General features: G+C 42.9%; 2 protein-coding genes across 5 annotated transcripts in view; one reads left to right on the top strand and one right to left on the bottom strand.

The window, feature by feature from the left end:
- The window catches only part of blvra (biliverdin reductase A), a 45,060-nt gene extending 27,797 nt beyond the window's left edge, over positions 1 to 17,263 (bottom strand). Inside the window, exon 1 of the mRNA XM_055656803.1 lies at positions 17,111 to 17,263. The gene's annotated coding sequence lies outside the window, so the exon portion shown is untranslated. The remainder of the gene's footprint in view (positions 1 to 17,110) is intronic.
- Positions 17,264 to 17,290: 27 nt separating this feature from the next.
- The window catches only part of LOC129710103 (cytochrome c oxidase assembly factor 1 homolog), a 59,986-nt gene continuing 54,880 nt past the window's right edge, over positions 17,291 to 22,396 (top strand). The window contains exon 1 of one of the 4 annotated variants that reach the window (XM_055656856.1): positions 17,291 to 17,390. The gene's annotated coding sequence lies outside the window, so the exon portion shown is untranslated. Of the gene's footprint in view, positions 17,391 to 18,073; positions 18,157 to 22,396 lie in introns of those variants that run through there. The other 3 variants (XM_055656828.1, XM_055656838.1, XM_055656847.1) reach the window with 3 other exon arrangements.

Raw genomic sequence — 22,396 nt, 5'->3', positions numbered from 1 at the left:
CCAAAAGGCCTGTTCCTATGTTGTACAGTTCTATGTTACATTAAGAATAGCTCAGACCAAACCTGCAGTCCACTGAAAATAACTATGTATTCATAGTTGGGCACAGAAGATTTCTTGAATTCTATTTCGTCTAACTGTGTCTGGATGTACGCATTTAACAAAAATGGTGAAGCAGTAAAAGATACATTTTTGAAAACTAAAGGTTATTCTTTCATATTAATTGGTAACATAGCAGAACTATGTTTCTAACTAGAGCTGTGGGTTCTAAATTCAGGGAAACTAGGGTACAATATATTGTTGCTGTTGGAGTGTATAAATTTGCTATGATTTATCATTAAATACAGAAAACATCCCTATGTCTTGCTGACTATTTCATGCTGTATTTGAATTGATTGATACTTGCATTCATCTATCTCGCCTCAAAGACGCCATTCGTAAAAACCCCAAACGCCGCCACTGCTGATTCCTGAGCCGCTTGAGTTGGAGGACCACGTCTCCCGTGCGGGCTACGGGTGGGAAAATGGCTGCGTTGGGGGAGCAGACCCAACAGTCTAGTTTATATTAAATTTAAGGGCGACACAGTGGCGCAGCTGCCTTACAGCGCCAAAGACCAGAGTTCGATCCCGACTACAGATGTTGTCTGTATGGAATTTGTATGTTCTCCCTGTGACCATGTAGGATTTTTTCGGATGCTCAGGCTTCCTCCCACACTCCAAAGACATACAGGTATGCAGGTTAATAGAATTTGGTAAAAATGTAAACGGTGCCTAGTGTGTCGGATAGTGTTAGTGTACAGGGTGATCGCTTGTTCGGCGCAGACTCGGTGGGTCTATTTCCGCTCTGTATCTCTAAGTCTAAGTAAAGTTGTGAGGGCATGTTTTCTGCCTCAATGTGTAATACCAAAATGGACAACAAATGCAATGGAAACAAAGTTCAAACAGCACAAACATGCAAAAAAATGGCTACGTGCTGAAAAGCTGAAAGTACTGCAATAATTGGCATGTCTTCATCAAGGAGGTGAGAACAAGCCAGCAGTTCAGTTTGAAGTCCTTTCATTAGCAATGTTACAAAATTTTGAGATTTTAAAAATCAAGTCTGCAGTTTATCGCATCAGATAAAGCATAAAAACAAGTTTAATTTGACACCTAATTCACTTTTATATCTCCAATATTAAAAAAAGTTATGGCCATTTTCTTACTCGGAAATTAGCATCTTGTTCCCAATTGCTTTTCCATTGATTTAAGACAAAAGCTGTGATCAAGGTCAGTCAAAAGCCCAAAACTTTCTTAAAAATTAAGAAAAATGAATGAAATTTTCAGTTATTATACATTGAAGCATTCTGAAACAAATATAAAACTTCTTACTTGGATGATCTGAAATTAAAGCATATAAATAGTTAATTCCCTAACTGTAGCTAATTACAAAATTGACCGTTGTGATGGAAATAGTAATAAACACCCAGACTGCCTTGAAAATTTAAAAATGTGATATTCTCAAGATCAGAACTTTAACATTAGTGTATAATACGCTGGAAGTCCATAACAGATAGGTAAATAAATTACAATTTCTAGCAATAGACCAAGTCTTTATGGAGAAGATCAGTTGCTAGCTGGTACATTGGCATATCATAATCAGTAGCATCATCATACTCCTCAGATTGTAACCAATAAGCAACTCTGTACACCTTGTTTTTCCTCAACTTTTTAATTTTGGCATTGTAAACTACAAGTTTTTGCTCTTCAAACCACACAGGACATGCCTTTCTGCCCACTACTTTCACATCAACAATGTCCTGTAGATTCCATTTCTTAAGAAAAGGATATTTTTTTAAATAGCCTAAGTATCCAAATAACAAACTAATCCCATTCACACAAGAATTCACAATATAACATAATTTTTAAATCTCACTGTCATTAATTTATATCCCAGATGGAAGGAATTTAATGTTTAATTCCCATAAATTAATCTAGCAACATCCACCCAAAATATAATCAAATTATTGTTTTTTGCATGATACATGTGACTCAAACCTTTTTGAATATTTAGTTTTAAAATAATGATCATGGAGAGAGAATAACACAAAATATAGTCAATTTAGATGGCTTATCTCCAAAAAAAATGGGCATTTTAATCCTCTTGCTCCTGGAACGTGATCGATTGGAACGTTGCATTTGTAGCGAATTTGAACCCCATATCGGCAGGAAAAACACTGTCAGTTCGTATGGGGCCCAAATCACATTTTCGCTTATAGAGGATTGATTAAAGTCATCCCAAGAAGCAAGTTTATATGTAAAATAGACGACTTACACCGTGTTTTGTCCCGTACTTGAGATCCGTCACGTTGTAGGCATTGAGGGCGTTTGAAATCACTTTTTATTTTAATCCAAATATTAAAATCCCTGTCTCACGGTGCGAGTCGACCCACGAGTGACCCCGAGTTTAAAACAAATTAAACTCGTGGTAATCACGTACAATTAACATAGCAGGATCGTCGGAACTCATGGACGCAACTTAGCGACTCGTGGCGCTAACGTCAGGTACCCGGGAAACTTGTTAACTCTTGAAAAATTTTAAACATGTTTAAAGATTTCCACGAGTCAAATTTACTCTTGAAGTTAAAATTTGAAACATTTAAACTCGTTGTAAGAACGTAGTAGCCCGTGAGTTTACCGTAGTGACTCTTGAGTCTACCGTGGGTTTGGCCTGAATGCCAGAAGTGAAATGTTGAAGATTAGTCAGATCTTAATGGAAAATGAATGAATGGATGGATGGATAAGGGTCTGAAATTAACTTGGATACTTTTGATGGGAGAGAGCCGCCATTGAAGCTGAAGGTGCAGAGCGAAGATGGGGGCTCAAGTATTGATGGGAAAGGTTAACACCGGGCAGGACGTGTGAAAAGTGACCATACTGGGGGAATTCCCACGTATATGAAGCAGAGAGAAACGCGAGTTCTACATAGATTATGTTTGAGTCAGCGAGGAGACATTTCTTCAGATAATGATTTTACAATGTGAGGGGACATTATAAGCCATGGGACATAGACACAAAATGCTGGAGTAACTCAGCAGGGCAGACAGCATCTCTGGAGAGAAGGAATTGGTGACGTTTCGGGTCGAGACCCTTCTTCTGACTGGTTTTGTGCTGTGCTGTGCTGTTGCCATATCTCTGGAGAGGAGTAATGGTCTCGACCCAAAACGTCACCCATTCCTTCTCTCCAGAGATGCTGCCTGTCCCGCTGAGTTACTCCAGCATTCTGTGTGCATCTTCGCTGGCGAGGAACCGTGCGTGCCCTTTGCAAGTTTTCGCTCTCGAACACAGATAGCAGCGGATTATTAGGGGAAGAAACTCGCGTTCATGCCGCACGATGTGTTTGACCACCTGCCCCCGCTACTCAAGAAGCTTGTGTTGAGCGGAAACCAGCTTTACCTGCTAGGCTGGTTGGAGCTGCTGGACCTTGATAGCAACCTGTTGACCACGGTGCCTCGCATGCTGTCCAACTGCACTCAGACCCTGCGTCTTCAACCTCACCCGCAACCAGATCTCCAAGCTGACCAAGGACTTCCTGCGGGACATGAACTCCCTGCAGTACCTGGATCTCAACTACAACAACCTGAAGACCATCCAGGCCTCCAGTTTCCCGGACAGCGCCATCAGACACCTTCGGGAGCTGCGGATAAGCGGCAACTACTTTCTCTGTACCTGCGACGCCAGGTGGTTCATGTGGTGGATCAATCAAACCACGGTCTACATCCCTTGCCTGGTCACCGATGTCACCTGCACCTCCCCCAAAGCCCACCACCTGGGCATTGGCCTCTACACTTTCTCCGCCTTGATAACCTTCTTGCTCCTCTATTTGATACTTAAAACAGGCCTTCATTCATGGTGATGAAGTTGCCTGACAGCGAATGCAGCGTCGGAGACCCGGGTTTGATCCCGACTACGGGTGCGGTCTGTACTGAGTTTGTAAGTTCTCCCCGTGACCTGCGTGGGTTTCCTCCGAGATCCCCCCTCACTCCAAAGACGTACAGATTTGTAGGTTAATTGGCTTGGTGAATGTAAACATGTCCATAGTGGGTGTAGGAGGGTTTTAGTGTGCGGGGATCGCTGGTTGGCGCAGACCCGGTGGTCCGAAGGGCCCGTTTCCTCTCTGTATCTCTAAACTAAACTAACAGGGGAGAACACTGGATCTTCTTGGTCAGTTTATTATTTTACACTTATATACATTACACAGATCACGGAGGTGACTTGGATAGGCTGCGAGTGTGGGCAAATGCATGGCAGATGCAGTATAATGTGGATAAACGTGAGGTTATCAACTTTGGTGGCAAAAACAGGAAATTATCTGAATGGTGGCCGATTAGGAAAGGAGGAGATGCAACGAGACCTGGGTGTCATGGTACACCAGTCATTGAAAGTAGGCATGCAGGTGCAGCAGGCAGTGAAGAAAGCGAATGGTATGTTAGCATTCATAGCAAAAGGATTTGAGTATAGGAGCAGGGAGGTTCTACTGCAGTTGTACAGGGTCTTGGTGAGACCACACCTGGAGTATTGCATACAGTTTTGGTTTCCTAATCTGAGGAAAGACATTCTTGCCATAGAGGGAGTACAGAGAAGGTTCACCAGACTGATTCCTGGGATGTCAGGACTTTCATATGAAGAAAGACTGGATAGACTCGGCTTGTACTCGCTAGAATTTAGAAGATTGAGGGGGGATCTTATAGAAACTTACAAGATTCTTAAGGGGTTGGACAGGCTAGATGCAGGAAGATTGTTCCCGATGTTGGGGAAGTCCAGAACAAGGGGTCACAGTTTAAGGATAAGGGGGAAATCTTTTAGGACCGAGATGAGGAAAACATTTTTCACACAGAGAGTGGTGAATCTCTGGAATTCTCTGCCACAGAAGGTAGTTGAGGCCAGTTCATTGGCTATATTTAAGAGGGAGTTAGATGTGGCCCTTGTGGCTAAAGGGATCAGGGGGTATGGAGAGAAGGCAGGTACAGGATACCGAGTTGGATGATCAGCCATGATCATATTGAATGGTGGTGCAGGCTCGAATGGCCGAATGGCCTACTCCTGCACCTATTTTCTATGTTTCTCTTGCCATTCATTAACAAAGTCATCATGAATCAGCATGTTGGAGCTACAACCTAATCTGCCATGTCTAATATGATCTAATCCATTTGATTACTAATTAAGTTTTCCAATTGGCTATTAACATTTTTAATTATAATTAAATCTAGTTAACAATCTATGTTTAACGTACCAATAGAAGTCAGTGACATGCAGGAGAAGATAACTGGAATCAGCCTGTTTGTTAAATGCGGCTCCTTGGCAGCAACAACTACACATGGACTTCTCTTTCAGAGAAATAGATTGAAAGTACATGTAAATGGAACAGAATGCTCCTCTGTGAATATTGGATGTTTTCTTGGTATTTTCCCCATTATTCCTACTAGACCTTGTAGGGTAAATAGGGAGAATTTTAATGAATTGATTGAAAGATCCAAAAGGAAAGATGACCTTCAGCCCACACCAACCATTGATCAGCTGTTGACACTAGTTCTATGCCATCCCACTTTCTCAATCACTCCCTGCAACTAGGCGGCACTTTACAGAGGCAATTAACCTCCAAACCCGCACGAGTTCGGATTGTGGGAGGAAACCGGAACACTATGAGGAAACTCACACGGTCACAGGGAGAACGTGCAAACCCTACAAAGACAGCACTCGAGGTCTGGATCAAACCTGGGTCTCCGGCACTGTGAGGCAACAGCACACCCAACAGTGCTACCGTTCAATGCAAGAACGTGGCTTTTTACTATTTGGCCATGTAGCCCCGACATCATCCACATTGTTTTTCAGCTGGGGATCAGAGGATGGCTTATTTCCTCATGAAGAAAAGACTCTGCCACGTTTCCAACATCGTGATTGGAAATATTTTTAAAGTTTCATTAAATCAAGCTATAATTCCAGCATCCTGATCACAGGACCTCTTGTTTTCTAATGGTAGTGAATTCACTATTTGCTGCAAAGCTGAGAGTAATTCCTGTGTAGGGCTGAATATATTCAGTTCTTGAAATAAAAGTTCAAGAACTTCTGTCACTTTCTTGCTCAGTTTAGGACAGAAATGCAAGAGAAAGGTCAGGGGTCTTTGGATCAGCATTTCAGCTCAGCTCAGCTTCTTACTATGAATCAGCACTTTTAAACAGCATTTTTTTTTTCTTTAACAACTTATCTCTCATGGAAACACCCAAATGCATTTAAAGTGGTATATCTGACACCAGCAGAACTCATTTAACAAAAGGAAACGGTACAGTGAAGTGTTATCGCACCAAACATTTTGCTTCCTCATTTTAAATGGTATCGATTCAACATTTTTGTCTCATTGCAATAAAAAAAACTTTGGTGTCAAATGGCCAACCATTTCACGAGAGTCTTTTATTAGTATAGTATCCAAGCACTGCAGATACTTGGATTATACAGTAATTTTACTGACATGAACCAAATTTGATTCGTATAAACTGGGTGCTCAGAAGGGCAAACACGATGAACAGATATTTACACAGTTAGAAAGGCTGTCCCTTTGTACAATCTTTTTTTTTTAAATTACTTTGAATTAATTATCCTACATTCTGTTATGTTCGATGGTCTCCAGGAGATCAAAACTATTTCTCAAACTATTTCCTTCGATTCAAAATAAGATTCTTCCTCAAAAGTTGTCTCAAAATAAAAGAGGTTTGCATAGGACACAAAAGTGGGTGGTATTATAGATAGTGAAGATGGTTGTCAAAAGCTGCAGCAGTATCTTGATCAATTGGGCTTGTGGGCTGAAGAATGATTGATGGAATTTAATACAGAGAAATGTGAAGTGTTGCCTTTTGGGAGCACTAACATGGGCAGGAATTACACTGTGCGTGGTAGGGCTCTGGACAGTGTTGTAGGGCAGAGTATTCTAGAGGTACATGTATATTGGGGTATAGGTTCATAGTTCATCATAGGTAGATATGGTGGTCAAAAAGGTTTCTGGGATATAGACCTTCATCAGTCAGCGTATTGAATATAGAAATTGAGAGGTCATGTTGCAGTTGTACAAGACGTTGGTGAGGCCACATTTAGAGTATCGAGTTCCGTTCTGGACACCATGTTGTAGGAAAATTGTTGTGGGCAAGGATGTTGTCAAGCTGGAAAGGGTGCAGAGAAGAGTTACGAGGATGTTGCCAGGACTAGAGGGTCTGAGCTATAGTGCGAGGTTCAAGCTGGGACTCTATTCCATGCAGTGCAGGAGGAAGAGGGGTGTGTAGTAGCCATTTAGCTTAACTCAGTGTGTTATAACTATAACCAGTTACCTTTAAATTTTAAGAAGGGATGTTGGAAAATTGAAGGTAGACAAAAATGCTGGAGAAACTCAGCGGGTGAGGCAGCATCTATGGAGCGAAGGAAATAGGTAACATTTCGGCTCGAAACGTTGCCTATTTCCTTCGCTCCATAGATGCTGCCTCACCCGCTGAATTTCTTCAGCATTTTTGTCTACCTTTAAATTTTATCTGCCTGTAATTATGCGGGTGGGGTTTATACGTAGACTGAGCGGCGTTTGCGGCTGGGATTCTCGCGCAGACTCGCTAATAGCTTTAGTTTAGTTTGAAGAAGCTTGGGGAAGAGGTCACAGCTTTCGACCATGCACGAGTTTGACCACGAATAAGATCAAAATGTACTTATACAAGAAGTTTGGATGAATATCTTACTGATTTTACTACTACAATAAATAAACCATTAGTTAAGAGACTGTGTTCGGAAGATTTATCTTTCAACGGCATTGAATGTCTCGTGGAGAGCTTGTGAGTGCGTTTCGATTATCTCCTGAACCCGTCTTCAATCATAGTGACTAAAGGAAAGATTCCTTGAACGATATGAAAATCTGTCACTATATCTAGTTGAAAGCTACCTTACTATCAGGAGTAGAAGATTGATCCCATAGAAGAGGGACAGAAGATTGGGCTGGATCTCTGCCAGAGATTACTGCCAAAAGAACTGGCTCTGTAGAAATGGAACTGAAGACTGGCTCTGTAGACGAGGAACTGAAGAAGCTAGATCTCTGCCAGTGATTGGTACGGAGACGACCAGCCGGTAGGTTAATCGACAAAGCATGCGTCTTATCCGATGACTGATCGAAAGCGCGAGTAGAACAGCTATTGTATTATGCTGTAAATTTGAAAGCTGGAACATTTTAATTAGAACAGCTTTTTAACGAGATGCTGTGAAAGTTTGACTAATTAGTCGTATTTTAAAGTGAAAATACAGGCTCTGATTAAGAGTCTAGAGAAGTACGAGAAACAAGTTCTGCTAAGTTTTGGAAGGGAGACAGGAAGTGAGTAAACTGGAATCCAGGTGCTCGCCTTGATACGTTTTGAAGTTATAAGACACATTCTTTCTGAACTGGTCACTTCTATACTTCGAAAATAATTGGATGTTTTCTGCAAGTCCATTTTCGGTTTGGATTCTTTTCGGGTGTTTATGGAACACGGTGCAGAATGTTTATTAATAATGACAGAAGCAAACTGAAGAGGTCCTGTTTGTCCAATTAGCAAATTTGGCAGTCAGCCAAGACCTGTTCGATTCATGGAGCCAGAAGAAACAGGTAAACTGGGCGAAGGAGCGCCAACAGAGGGAGCCATGGAATTTTCAACATGTAAGCCAGGTGAAGAAGAGCTGGAACAGATACGATCTAGCCAACGAACATAGAAGCCCACCGAAAAGGCCCGAGTTGCATTTCTGGAGAAATGCCAGACGAATAGAGACAAGTTATGGAAGCAGATGATTAAGAAAATTGAAATCCATGGAATTAAAAGAGAATGCGAAGATAGAGCAATCTAATCTGGGGCAATTATTCCGCCTTGATCAAGAGGTTGGAATAAAAACAAAGTTCATTGCTGCGTTTTCAACTGCCCGAGGAATAAAGGCAAAGTTCATTGCTGAGTTTACAACTGCCCGAGGAAAAAAAGCAAAGTTCATTGCTGAGTTTACAACTGCCCGAGGAATAAAAGCAAAGTTCATTGCTGAGTTTACAACTGCCCGAGGAAAAAAAGCAAAGTTCATTGCTGAGTTTACAACTGCCTGAGGAAGAACACAAAAGCCACTCCCAGTGGTTCCAAGAAAGATTGGAATTTTTCGATGAGTTTGTAGATTATGTGCAGAAGTGGTTACTTGAAATTGAGCAACTTACGCACTCTAGTTCAAGTGAGTTTATTGTCATGTGTCCCTGGTAGGACAATGAAATTCTTGCTTTGCTTCAGCACACAGAACATAGTAGGCATTTACAATAAAACAGATCAGTGTGTCCATATACCATAATATAAATATATACACACACATGAATAAATAAACTGATAAAGTGCAAATAACAGATAATTGGTTATTAATAATCAGAGTTTTGTCCGAGCCAGGTTTAATAGCCTGATGGCTGTGGGGAAGCCATTGAGAGCATTCTTACCAGCAGTCTCTCAGTCTGGTATGGCAGTTGCTCTGCTGCTGACCAGAAGGCCCTACAGAGAGTGGTGAGGACAGTGGAGAAGATCACCAGATCACCCCAACCAGCAATCCAGGACCTATACCCATCTCGCTGTTGCAAGAGAGCAAGCAATATTATCAAAGACACCACCCACCCAGCACACAAACTGTTCACCCTACTACCTTCCGGTAAGCGCTACCGCAGCATGCGAAGCAAAACCACCAGATTCAAAAACAGCTTTTCCTTCAGGCCATCAGACTACTCAACACACTTAAGAAAATTCCATGAACAGTACCCAAACAAAGACAACAAACTGTGAAAATAACTTTGGCTCAATGTCTCCAGTACGGAATTTGCTCTTTTTCTATATTGCACCTTTCATTGTTGCACCCTGTTTAAAATACCTCAAAGGTTTTGCTACATTTTGGCATACTGTGAATATTTTAATATTTTAAATAATGTATGTCTATTGTCTATTTTTATTGGTATGTTGTCTGTCTGTGTTTTTAATATTACTTGCACATTTGGAGTATGGGGAAACGTAATTTCGATCCTCTGTGTAACTACTGTTGCATAATTGAATTGACAATAAAGTTACTTTGAATTTGACTTCTACCTGAAGGTAGCAGGGAGATGAGTGTGTGGCCAGGATGGTGTGGGTCTTTGATGATACTGCCAGCATTTTTGAGGCAGCGACTTCGATAAATTCCCTTGATGGAAGGAAGGTCAGAGCCGATGATGGACTGGGCAGTGTTTACTACTTTATGTAGTCTTTTCCTCTCCAGGGCGCTCAAGTTGCCGAACCAAGCCACGATGCAACCAGTCAGCATGCTCTCTACTGTGCACCTGTAGAAGTTAGAGAGAATCCTCCTTGACAAACCGACTCTCCTTAATCTCCTCAGGAAGTAGAGGCGCTGATGAGTTTTCTTGATAATTGCATTAGTGTTCTCGGACCAGGAAAGATCTTCAGAGATGTGCACGCCCAGGAATTTGAAGCTCTTGACCCTTTTAACCATCGACCCGTTGATATAAACGGGGCTGTGGATCCCCATCCTACTCCTTCCAAAGTCCACAATCAGTTCCTTGCTTTTGCTGGTGTTGAGGGCCAGGTTATTGCGCTGGCACCATATGGACAGTTGCTCGATCTCTCTTCTATACTCAGACTCATCCCCATCAGTGATACGTCCCACAACAGTGGTGTCGTCAGCGAACTTGATGATGGAGTTCGCACTGTGACCGGCTACGCAGTCATGAGTATAGAATGAGTACAGCAGGGGACTGAGCACACAGCCTTGAGGTGCTCCCGTGCTGATTGTTATCTACAGTTGAAAGTGCTGAAAGGGAAGAGGAGATTACACCACATGATAGTATCTCAAATGTATCTACACGAAGATCAAGACACAAATGTGGTTCTGTAGCCAGCTTAGCGTCAATGGTCTCTGCTCGAATGGAAGTTGAGGCTGATTTAGTCACTCTCTCAATACAAGCGGATGCCTTGGAGAAGAAACATGAGATTGAGAGGACAAGAGGAACAGCTGAGAAGACACGAAGAACAGCTGGAACTAGCCACTAAATTGGCAATTGCCAAGAGTACGGCAGAGATACTGGAAAATCGAGGTTCGAGATGCGGCTCGAAAGTATCTCAGAGGAACAGTTCCTCAATCCAAGAAGGAGCTGCTGAGCTGGAGACAGCAGCTGGATTAAATCCACAGCCAGGAACGACCAGATCTTGTGGCTTTGAACACCCACTGAAAGAGTGGTGGGACAACAAAGCTTTACCTCAACAACAGGATGTTAGTCTGAAGCAACAAATTTATGAGCCTCCTGATGAGGCTTGTAACAAACCACCAATTCAGTATGCTTTAGAGAGGCCTGTTCCGTCTGCGCCAAGCCAAGGATCTCAAGGTGAATTCTATGAATTGGTGAGGATTCAAACAGAAATCAGCAAGCTCATAGCTCAATAACATTTCTCTTCCATCCTACCACCAATAGAAATTCCTAGATATGATATTGATCCTTTGCGGAATGAAGTTTTTAAAATGCCGTTTCACGAAGGAGTAGAAATGAAAACTGATTAAAAAGGGTGCTTACGCTTTCTAGTGCATTACACAAGCGGACATGCAAAGGTGCTGGTAGAAAGTTGTCAAAATAGGCCTGGAGGCCAAGGCTATCGAGAGGCAAGAAGGTTGTTTAAATAATGTTATGGTAACGAACAGAGGATTGCTAACGCATACATGAAGAAGGCCTATGCATGGAAAGATATCAAGTCAGAAGATATGGAGGCATTAAGTGAGTTTGCGATATTTCTTAGAGGTTGTTGTAGCTCGATGAGAAATGAATGTTATTAGTAATACTAGAGCCATCATTCTAAAACTGCCTTATAGGCTTAGAGATAAGTGGAGAGATAAGGCAGGCCAGATAATGGAAGTGGAGAATCGAGAAGCCATGTTGCTTGACCTGGTGGCTTTCTTAGAAAGGGAAGCACGGTTCATGTTAAATCCACGCCAGGGGAATATTCAAGATCCTAAACAAGCAACTGCTAAAAGTTCTACCTTTATTAAAACAAAAGGAAAATGAGGACCTAAGGAAGGCAGTTTTTCTACCGCTATAATACCTGTGGAAATGACAGGAGGAATGAAAGGAGATGAACCTACTATCAAGCAAAAAATATTTTGTTTGTTATGTGATGAGGTTGGTCACAGCATAAGGTGGTGTCAAAGATTCAAGAAGAAGGAATATAAAGAAAAGATGGATTTCTTAATGGAGAAGGGAATCTGTTTTGGATGTTTGAAAAAAAGACACATGTTGAAAGACTGCAAAAGCCCTATAACTTGTGATAAGTGCAAGCAAGATCATCCTGAAGCACTTCACACTGAGCAGAAGAAGCCAGAGCTAATAAAACAGAAGAAGAAGCCAACTACTAGTGATGCTGTCACCTCACCTCAGATAACTGCTCATATTGGGGCCGGGGTAGAAACCTATATCTTCTCTATCTTAGGGACCTGTCCCACTTCCACGACCTTTTTTACTCGTGGACATTTTTCATCATGCTAGAAAAAAAGCCCCGACCTATTGATGCCACGACTACCTACAACTAGCATCACGGCCTGCTACGACCTCCTACGACCTCATGACGACCATGCTGCGAGTACGAGTCAAGGGCAATCTCGGCAGAGGTTGTGAATTAGGTCGTGAAAGTGGGACAGGCCCTTTACCAGTACAGGTAAGGAGCAGCCAGGGGAATACAGTGTTGCAAACATATGCATTTTTGGCTCATAATAATAATAATATATTTTATTGTCATTGCACATCAGTGCAATGAGATTTGGTATGCAGCTTCCAACCGATGTCAAAAAATCAATAAATAAATAAACTGTGCGACGTGACCATCTGAGGGAGACAGCCCAGGTGGGATGGGGGGGCACTCAGCAGGGCCGGTTCAGAGCAGCTATAGCTCTGGGAATGAAGCTATTTCCGAGTCTGGAGGTTCGGGCGTTGAAGGCCTTGTAACGTCTGCTGGAGGGAAGTAGTTCGAACAGTCCAATACAAGGGTGTGAGGAGTCTTTATGGATGCTGACGGCCTTCCTGAGGCACCGTGTGTGGTAGATGCCCTCCAACGCTGGTAGCTGTGTCCCAATAATCCTCTGCGCTTTTTCTACGACGCGCTGAAGAGCTCTCCTCTCCGCCTCCGTGCAGCTGAGGTGCCACACAGAGATGCCATACGTTAGTATGCTCTCTGTGGTACAGCGGTAGAAGGTTGTCAGCAGCTGTTGGGGCAGACCAGTCTTTTTTAATGTCCTCAGGAAGAACAGTCATTGCTGTGCCTTTTTGACCAGCGCAGCGGTGTTGGTGGACCATGTGAGGTCCTCTGAAATGTGAGTGCTCAGAAACCTAAAGCTGAACACTCTCTCCACACTGTCCCCGTAAATGGAGATTGGGGCTTATTCTCCATTATGTGACCTCCTGAAGTCAATAATCAGCTCCTTGGTCTTGGAGGTGTTTAGTGACAAGTTGTTACGTGAGCACCAGTCCGCCAGGTTCTGCACCTCCGCTGCGTAATTTATTTAATCACCGTCGGTGATCAGCCCAATCACTGTTCTGTCGTCTGCAAACTTCATGATGGTGTTGGTGTCGAATGCAGGAACACAGTCGTGAGTGAAGAGGGAGTAGAGCATGGGGCTTAGTACACAGCCCTGTGGTGTGCCGGTGCTCAGGGTGATAGTGGAGGACAGGTGCGGGCCCAGTCTCACTGCCTGCGGTCGCTCCGTCAGAAAGTTCAGGATCCAATCGCATATCGGCGAGCTGAGGCCTAGCTGGTGGAGTTTGGTGGTGAGCTTGGTGGGGATGACCGTATTGAATGCAGAGCTATAGTCAATGAAGAGCATCCTCACATACGTGCCCTGTCTATCCAGGTGAGTCTGGACAGTGTGAAGAGCCAGAGAGATGGCATCCTCTGTTGATCTATTTGCCCTGTATGCAAATTGATGAGAGTCCAGTGAGGCAGGGATGCTGGATTTGATGTGGGAGAGGACCAGCCTTTTGAAGCACATCATTGGTATTGGAGTTAGGGCAACCGGGCGGTAGTCATTCAGGTTGGTGACTTTAGACTTTTTCGGCACCGGCACTATGGTAGCTGTTTTCAGGCACTTGGGGACCATAGCCAGAGATAGAGACAGATTAAAGATTCTCGTGAAAACCTCCGCCAGCTGTATAGCACAGTCCTTTAGTACCCTTCCCTGGACTCCATCCGGGCCTGCAGCCTTGCGTGGATTGATCCTACGCAGGGCGCACTGTACCTCCTGAGTGCTCAGTGTTAAGGCCTGTCCCTCCGCCATGGCCGGGGTTATTCCACTCCTGGTGGTGTTGCCAGTTTCGAAGCGGGCAAAGAAGGTGTTTAGATCGTTGGCCAGTGCGATATCACTGTGGGGGCAGGCAGGGCTGCTCTTGTAGTCAGTGATGTCCCTGACACCCTGCCACATGCTTCTGGTGTCCGCGGTATTGAAGTGGTCTTCCACCCTTTGCCTGTGGATATCTTTGGCCTTTTTTATACCTTTGTTCAGGTTCGACCTGGCAGCACTCTAGGCAGAAGTGTCCCTGGATTTAAAGGCATTGTTGCGTGCCCTTAGCAGATTCTGAGCCTCCTTGTTCATCCAGGGTTTCCGGTTTGGGAACATCTTTATTTGCTTGTCCACTGTGACAGTCTCCACACAGCAGCTGATGTAGGAGAGCACAGTGGATGTGTACTCCTCCAAGTCTACTTCTGTACCACTGGTAACCTGTTGTGCAAACAGGTCGTGGAAGTTCAGCTACCTTTTGTGCAGAAAGCTTGATGAGAAGGCTGGACATTACAGGAGAAGAATTTAAGATTCTAGTGCATACCATGAATTAGGAGAAATCCTGCGATAGTCATTACAATACAAGCATGGAAATGTCTAGTCTGGATGAAGACAATTTTATACGAATATCCGAGGTGTTTACACATGAGACTATGCCTGTTTGTCATCAAAATATACCTAGACATGAGGACTTGAAACAATGGTGTGTGTGGGGGCACTGCCTATCCTGCAGCTGTCCGTGTTTTACACTTAAAAAAAAAAATGTTAGTACATTAAAAGTGTTAGTTGGGGACTAATCTTTTTAATGTGCGGGGGGGGGGGGGGGGGGGGGGGGGGGGGGGGGGGGGGGGGAAAAACTGCTTTTCAAGTCCCTACCTGTTCGGAGAGGCTGCTTTCCTCCGGGCAGCACCTTCGACCCGTCCTCGTGGCCTACCAGCGGTGCCTGGAGCGGCGTTTCCTGAGGGGACCTGGATAGTGCTTCGGCGGCGGCACAGCGCTGGAGTGCCATCCAGTACAACTTGTTGGCTTTGGATGCCGCGGTCTCCTGTTAGGAAGCGCCCATTCCAGGCATCCCAAGCCGCTGAGAGGGTTCTCCCGACGCCGGAGCACCATCACCCGGCAAGAGGGCCTGAAACATCGGGTCTCCATAGCGGCGACTGTGGAGGCCTCAATAGGCCCGACCATGGGTGGGCAAGAGGATGGGGACTGGACTTTGTGCCTTCCCCCACAGTGGGAACCATTGTGGGGAGGATGTTTTTATGTTTTAATGTTAAATTTCTTCTTCAATGTTATGTTGTATTTTTATTAGTGTGCTGCAAGGACATCTGAATTTCCCCTGAAATGGGGATTAATAACGTATTTATTATTATGGCCTTATTTGAAGGATGTCAAGATACCTAAAATAAATTCTGGTATCGACCTACTTATCGGAATGAATGCTTTGATGGCATTGGAACCTATACAGACAGTGAGGAGCCAAGGGGATGGACCGTTTGCTGTGAAAACCTTACTCGGATGGGTTATCTATGGCTCCTTGAGAAGGAACAACAAAAGCAGGAGCCAGAAGAACCACCCTGCTGCTGCTGCTGTTAATCAAATATCTACTGGTAAATTAGAAAAGCTATTGATCAAGGAATACAATCATGACTTCAATGAAAGTGCCGGTAAGGAATCGAATTAGGGAATACAATCTACAAAGTGCAATATGGCCAAGGAGGACTAGGCTAATAAATATGCATGTATCTCTTTACAACGGTCCTGTGAACATAAACAACAGTGGAATTCCAGAAAGGAAATGAAGCCAGGTACAATAACATTCAAAATACATTTGGTCAGGTGCATTGGAGGAATATGGATTAATCAAATCTGATGGGGTATCTTGGTCAGTATGGAACAGTTGGGCCAAAGTTTACATATGGTATGACTGAATGCAATCATTTTCATGAGTTATGGGTAGGAGGTAGCTAGTTAATTCAAAAGACAACGAGTCTTCAAAGAAAACCCGTTTACACCCCACAGACCAATCATTTTCTGCAAGAAATACAGGTGCCTGCTCGCAGTGAAAAGTCACTTAAGAGGTTCGCTTTAGAAAATGAGAAGGCAAACTATTTTTAATTGTCTTTTGTAAAATTCTTTCCTCAAATGATACTTTGCGGCGATTGGGTGTAGAATAATCCGACCTGGTACCAATTTAACTAGACTGAGGAAAACACTGACACGTTCATGTTAATCGAAATTGTTCATTTCTGATTTATTGTTTTCCCGATAGTTCTCAAGAACGGAACCCTTATGTAACCCAGGGACTTTCTACAATTGCCCCGCCCTCTTATATCATCGTTGGGTTAAACTAGAACTCACCGTCCGGTAGCTTAGCCGGGGTACTTTCATCTGAAGAATTATAACAATTAAAAAAAAGACAGCTCCCAACACCTTCCCCATGACAAATAGATACGAGCAATAAATGCTGGCAGTCTCAGCCATGGGGGAATAGCACGAAGGTATATATAATGTTTTGGTTTAATTCTATACCCTCTTGCCCCAAGTAACTTTATTGAATTGAACATGCTAATGAACGCGACTCGTTGGCTAATGGTATGTTAACTTTTAAAATAATATACCAGAAACGCTGAAATTTAGTTAGGAATTAAAATGCAAAGTTCAAAAATACATTCAGCAGGAATTAATAAATACACATCAATGAGCACAAATACAGAGTTAATAATAAACTCAACGAGCAATTCTCAAAAGTCAAGTTACATAATACATACCTTTTTTTCTCCAGTGATACTGCCTGTGCCGCTGAGTTATTCCAGAACTGTGAAAAGTGGGTACGTGTTCTTATATGAAGCTGTCTCTGTCTCCGTCAGCCAAAGGTCTGTGCTATAAGATCTTTGCCGTCGGCCACCAGGCGTCCAATAGACCGGGTTGGTTCCGGTGACATTGCAGCAGGTTTTGGTCCAGTCGCCATTTTCCGATTCCTATCGAAACAAACACATTATTGTGCGACTCTTACCGACACGGATAACGAATTGCTCGCAATTACAGAATGTAAGCCAATGCTGTAATGTTTAATGTAGTTTTACACCCATACCGAAGAACAGAACAATTGTACGCATCTGCCACGGGGGGTTGGGTACAAAGACAAAGCAGGCAAGGAGTTTAAATTAAAAATCAATTCCTCTGAAATATTGATTTTTCCTTCTCTTTCCATGAATTCTGCCTGACGCTGATTATCTCCAGCATTTTAATTTTATTTCAATATCTGAAGTTTGTTTTTGAGTGAGCTGCACTGTCACTACAGTGACAAAACATATGTCGGAACAACCCTTTATACAAAAGAAGGGACATCTTAAAATGAAAATTCCATTCATTAATCTATCATTCAGAGTTTAATAACTATAAATGTTGTAGAATAATTTGATGGTTTCATAACTATAACAACATATAAAATATAGTGAATATAAAAAAGCTGCAAATACCAGGAATCTAAAATTAAAACAGAAGATGCCAGGAATATTCAGCAAGGCAGGTCTTATTTGTGGAACGAGGAAATGAAAGGTTTAAGTCAAACATGTGTTTCTCTACTGAGATGCAGCCTGACTGACCCGACCTGCTGAGACCTTTGGCTGAGACCAAAGATCATATAGCAGAGCCCTAGGATCTTTGAGCAGAGCTGCTATAGGATCTTTGGCTGAGACTGAGCATCCACATCCAGCTCCAGCAACCTCTGGTTATATTTATTGTCAATAAAGTTATTTGTAAGGTTGACAAAAATGGCGGCCCCCTCATTTTCAAGTCGCTGAGAAGTGAGTGAGTAAATTTGATTCTGTTTTTGTTGCTGACATGTTCTTGAAACAACCCGAGGAAGCAGAGGTTGATACACGTTCAACGTCAACAATTTTCTCCGTGGAAATTGGGTCCCCCCCCCCAACACAGTCACTGTCTAATAACTAGGAACTGCAGACGCTGGTTTATATCAAAGATAGAGACAAGGTGCTGGAGTATCAGCGGGTCAGGACTTGGGGTCGGTTAGGATTCGGCAGCTTCATTAAGTTTCGTTTTTGCATGTAAAATTTACCGTTGAAATAACTGCATTTTATATAGTTTCTTTATATGGATATTCTTTACTGGCTGCTTTGTCTTTGACGTTACAAGAGTAGGTGCAGGAATTTGGTCATAATCTCTGGTGAAGAAAAGTTAGTGCCTTTTAATGAAGGAAATATGTTTTTAAATGCCGTTAAGGCTCTGGGCAAATATAGTTTTCTGGTTAGAGTTCTTATTATTTTACCAGCAGTTGGTAGGCGACCTATAACTGAAAGCAATTTTTAAATGAATGGAAAACTGGCTCAGCCACCCATCATAGATAATTGAAACTCTTAGTCAAATATAGATACACACTTCAAAAGTACTTGCACCAACAACTAGAATATATAGTCCTCCATAACGTTTGGGGCAAAGACCCATCATTTATTATTTGCCTCTGTACTACACAATTTGAGATTTGTAATAGAAAAAAATCACATGTGGTTAAAGTGCACATTGTCACATTTTAATAAAGGCTATTTTTATACATTTTGGTTTCACCATGTAGAAATTATAGCAGTGTTTATACATAGTCCCCCCCCCATTTCTGGACACCATCATATTTGGGACACAGCAATGTCATGTAAATGAAGGTAGTCCAGGGCTCTCGCTAAACTTTTTTCCCTTGTAACCAGCCGGGGAACCTCGGCAGCTTTTTAGGTTGCCAAATGACAGTTTAGGTGGTCATTTAAGATGGCTTGCAAGATGCGTGCGATAATGTGCTCGGGCAAAGTGCGTAGTTACCAGTCAGAATTATGGTCAATGAAGCATTCACATATTATTTCTGCTTCAAATAAAGTCACAAACTAAACATATTCACCAATCAAGACATGATATATACCACAATGACATGCAGCAAAATTACACTACAGTATCTCATCTCTTTTTACACGTTGCAATGAATGCAATTTCTATTATCTCTTTCAACTTCCAAACAAAAATATGGTTATTCAGCGCATGATCAACCTCAGTGAGACCAAGAGCAGGCTTGGTGATCGCTTCGCACAACACCTCCATTCAGTCCGCAATAACCAACCTTATCTCCTGGTGGCTCAGCACTTCAACTCCCCCTCCCATTCCGAATCCGACCTTTCTGTCCTGGGCCTCCTCCATGGCCAGAGTGAGGCCCACCGCAAATTGGAGGAACAGCACCTCATATTTTGCTTGGGTAGTTTACACCCATTGGCTTCTCCAATTCCACGGTAGTCCTTGCTTTCTCCCTCCTTCCCCTCTCCCAGCTCTCCCACAGCCTACTGTCTCCGCTTCTTCCTTTCTTTTTCCCGCCCCCCACCCCTCCCGACATCAGTCTGAAGAAGGGTCTCGACCCGAAAAGTCGCCTATTTCCTTCGCTCCATAGATGCTGCCTCACCTGCTAGGTTTCTCCAGCATTTTTGTCTACCCATTCACACAAGTTCTGTTATCGCACTTTCCTCACTCACTCCCTGCACATTAGGGGCAATTTTATAGAGACAAGTTAACCTACAAAGCCAATGCATCTTTGGGATGTGGGAGGAAACCCACATGCTTGCAGGGAGAATGTGCAAATTCAACACAGACAGTGCCCGAGAACAGGATCGAACACAGATCTCTGGCATGTGAGGCAGCAAGTCCACCAGCTGTGCCACTATATTTTATTTTCCAACACACAAAAAATTATACGTTGATAACTTTGGTTACTAACAAAAAAAGGAACTACAGGTATCCATTTTCAGTCTTAAATCTCTAAGTGACACTATGTCCCCCTTTACAGCTACTGTATGTTTTAATTCAGTTCAAGGCTATTGGGGCAGTACATTGGCCATAAATTTGCTGCCTAAAATTGCCAGAGACCTGGAATTGATCCTAAATATAGATGCTGCCTGTATGGAGTTTTGTTTTCTCGTTTATAACATTGTTTACAGAGTACCATGTTTACATATTCTGTTGTGCTGCTGCAAGTAATGATTTCATTGTTCTAACTGGGACGTGAGAGAATAAAACATTCTTGACTTACGTCGCTAATTTGTGGGATAGAACTAGAGTACGGGTGATCGGTGGTCGGCGTGGACTCGGTGGGCCGAAGGGCCGGTTTCCACGCTGTATCTTTAAATTAAACTAAAAACACTAAAACCAGAGGAAATGTAAAGTCAAAGTCAAAGTAGCCTTTATTGTCATTCAGACCTTGCGGTCTGAACAAAATGTTGTTGCCTTGCAGTCCGACATATAGTAAAAATGACAAAAACACACAATAAAACCAAATTAACATCCACCACAGTGAGTTCACCAGGCACCTCACTGTGATGGAAGGCAAAAGTCTTAAGTCTTTGTCTTAAGTCTTAAAACGTCTTAAGTAAAAGTCTTAAGTCTTAAGAAGGGTTTCTAACCGAAACGTCACCCAATATTTTTCTATCCAGAGATGCTGGCTGCTCCCTGGAGTTCCCCAGCACAATTGAAGCATGGAATAGTCTTCACCCTACCATAGGTACCAACCAGACGCAACTAAATTTAAGGCAGCTTTTTTTTCCCCAAGAACCCTTTTTTGCTTAAGTCCAAGTCAAGAGTCAAGAGAGTTTTATTGTCATGTGTCCCAGATAGGGCAATGAAATTCTTGCTTGCTGCAGCACAACAGAATATGTAAACATAATACAGAGCAGGAGATAACGTTCAGTGTGTCTATGTACTATAAACCATATATATGTACTATAGACCAATTGAATAACTACTTTGGTTCTGTATTCACTAAGGAAGACATAAATAATATGCCGGAAATAGCAAGGGACTGGGGGTCAAATGAGATGGAGGAACTGAGTGAAATCCAGGTTAGCCGGGAAGTGGCGTTAGGTAAATTGAATGGATTAAAGGCCGATAAATCCCCAGGGCCAGATAAGTTGCATCCCTGAGTACTTAAGGAAGTAGCCACAGAAATAGTGGATGCATTAGTGATAATTTTTCAAAACTTTTTAGATTCTGGAGTAGTTCCTGAGCACTGGAGGGTAGCTAATGTAACCCCACTTTTTAAAAAGGGAGGGCGAGAGAAAACGGGGAATTACAGACCAGTTAGTCTAACATCGGTAGCGGGGAAACTGCTAGAGTCAGTTATTAAAGATGGGATAGCAGCACATTTGGAAAGTGGTGAAGTCAGCATGGATTTATGAAAGGTAAATCATGTCTGACGAATCTTATAGAATTTTTCGAGGATGTAACTAGTAGAGTGGATAAGGGAGAACCAGTGGATGTGTTATAATCCGGACTTTCAGAAGGCTTTCGACAAGGTCCCACATAAGAGATTAGTATACAAACTTAAAGCACATGGTATTGGGGTTTCAACATTGATGTGGATAGAGAACTGGCTGGCAGATAGCAAGCAAAGAGTAGGAGTAAACGGGTCCTTTTTCAGAATGGCAGGCAGTGACTAGTGGGGTACCGCAAGGCTCAGTGCTGGGACCCCAGCTATTTACAATATATATTAATGATCTGGATCAGGGCATTGAATGCAACATCTCCAAGTTTGCGGAATACACAAAGCTGGGGGGCAGTGTTAGCTGTGAGGAGGATGCTAGGAGGCTGCAAGGTGACTTGGATAGGTTGGGTGAGTGGGCAAATGCATGGCAGATGCAGTATAATGTGGATAAATGTGAGGTTATCCACTTTGGTGGCAAAAACAGGAAAGTAGACTATTATCTGAATGGTGGCATATTAGGAAAAGGGGAGATGCAACGAGACCTGGGTGTCATGGTACACCAGTCATTGAAAGTAGGAATGCAGGTGCAGCAGGCAGTGAAGAAAGCAAATGGTATGTTAGCATTCATAGCAAAAGGATTTGAGTATAAGAGCAGGGAGGTTCTGCTGCAGTTGTACAGGGTCTTGGTGAGACCACACCTGGAGTATTGCGTACAGTTTTGGTCTCCTAATCTGAGGAAAGACATTCTTGCCATAGAGGGAGTACAGAGAAGGTTCACCAGACTGATTCCTGGGATGTCAGGACTTTCATG

This window comes from Leucoraja erinacea, chromosome 2, assembly GCF_028641065.1.
Source record: "Leucoraja erinacea ecotype New England chromosome 2, Leri_hhj_1, whole genome shotgun sequence".
Lineage (NCBI taxonomy): Eukaryota > Metazoa > Chordata > Chondrichthyes > Rajiformes > Rajidae > Leucoraja > Leucoraja erinaceus.
Note: the sequence above shows the minus strand (reverse complement) of the source record. Positions and strands in the feature narration are given on the sequence as shown.